The following is a 1,764-nucleotide window of genomic DNA, read 5'->3' on the forward strand; positions in this document are numbered from 1 at the left end:
AGCCATGCTGTACCTCAGTACCCGCACGGAAAGGGCTTCGCAACGGGCGCAGGCAGCCCCCTCGAGAGCTGCCCGTGCGTGCTCCATCCCCAAACATGAGACACACATCTCATGAGAATCTCCATCCGTGATGTACCGAGGGCAAGAAAAAAAACACACCTTCTGTACATCTGGTTGCCGGACGTGCTGGTAGACTTTTTCTTCAGGTAAGACATACTGCTTGTAGGACTGGAGCTTTCTTCAAACAACATACAGAGCGCCTGCTGAATAAAAAAAAAGCTAATGATGAGTGTGTACAGGTGTGCTTTATACTCCTCCGGTTATTCCGTCACACCTTACCGTTCTAGCAACAGGCCAATAGGATTGGAGTGATTTCATTCACGTTCAGACCTGCTTCGCCTAGAGGCGTTCCCATAGTGTCGTAACCGACGCAGTTCGAGTTCCCTCGAAGGGGAACTGGGATATTTCCCAGTTGAAACTTCCGACCTCAATGCGTTCCAGGTGCATGGTGGTGCATGACGCCCAAAGTGAACGAAAACCATGGTTGACCGTGACAAAGTGTACACACAGTTGCACCCTCAGCAGTGTTTTAGGTGTTAATTAAAAGGATGGCAGTTTAACCGCAACAACTGACATAAATAGCCAATACGTTACTAGTTCTGTACCCCTCTAGCTACATCAGTTGGTAACCCTCAAGTCAGTCAATGTTGTAGGTTATATTCCTAATGTTTTGGCATTTTTAACAATAACTTTTATGCAGAGAAAATGACTTTATGAGATTCTTTACTGTAGCCAGCTACCTAATAGGCCTAACATATTTCTACATCAATGTACATGCACAACAGGTTTTACTATATGACCGTATGTATTATTTTAATTTAAATACATGCAAATATACTTTTTGTTGCTTTTTAGTTTATGGTTTACCATTTACAATGAGTGCTTCCATGGGCGCTGCCATTGTTTTGTGACGTAATTCAGCTGCTACTCATGAACTCGGGGTACATTTTTTCTCCGAGTTCACAAGTAGGAAATCCGACTAACAGGTGGCGTTCCAGGGTAGTTTTTCTAGTTGGAAGTTGGAAATTTCCCAGTTCCGAGTTGCCTGGAACGCAGCATAAGCATCCTGTATTCAGAAAAACTGTCTTGAAATGACCTCTGTCCTCACTATTCAATCTATTGATCCCCAGGCAAATTAGCTTTTGAACTGAAATGATAGGGACAAAATTTTAATCTTTAATTGTAATCTGCAGTTACTCAGGCGCAGTGGAAATCTCCATAAACTCCCCTCTGACATTTGCAAAGCTTCTACATAAATACATGCTGATGTGCAAAATTCTGTCTTTAAATAGCAAAATTGTTTGATCCATATTATATGATCAAGCAAACAAGCCTTATGAGATGAGTATTTATTTGGAGACTTTTGTACAAACAAACCAGTGAAAATGTGCAGGAAGCCTTTTAATTGACATTTTGTTTATGCTTAGAGAAATGGGGTGGAGGTGGGCGTGGATAGGGGTGGGGTGATGCAGGGCTCTGAATGTGAATACTGGGGACTCGACTGGAAGTTAATTAAGCTGGCAACAGCGCTCCATCACTCAACCACGGTCCCAGAATTGTCATTGAAGTGCAACACACTCCAGGCAGCCATTACCGAGGCATATCGATCGCCACAGTGACATGGTAGTGCACTAAATAGGAGTGGGCAGAGATGAAGGTTGTGTGTGTGTGTGTTCCGGGGGGGGGGGGGGGGGGGGGGGGGGA

Source organism: Micropterus dolomieu, linkage group LG01, assembly GCF_021292245.1.
Source record: "Micropterus dolomieu isolate WLL.071019.BEF.003 ecotype Adirondacks linkage group LG01, ASM2129224v1, whole genome shotgun sequence".
In the NCBI taxonomy this organism is placed as follows: domain Eukaryota; kingdom Metazoa; phylum Chordata; class Actinopteri; order Centrarchiformes; family Centrarchidae; genus Micropterus; species Micropterus dolomieu.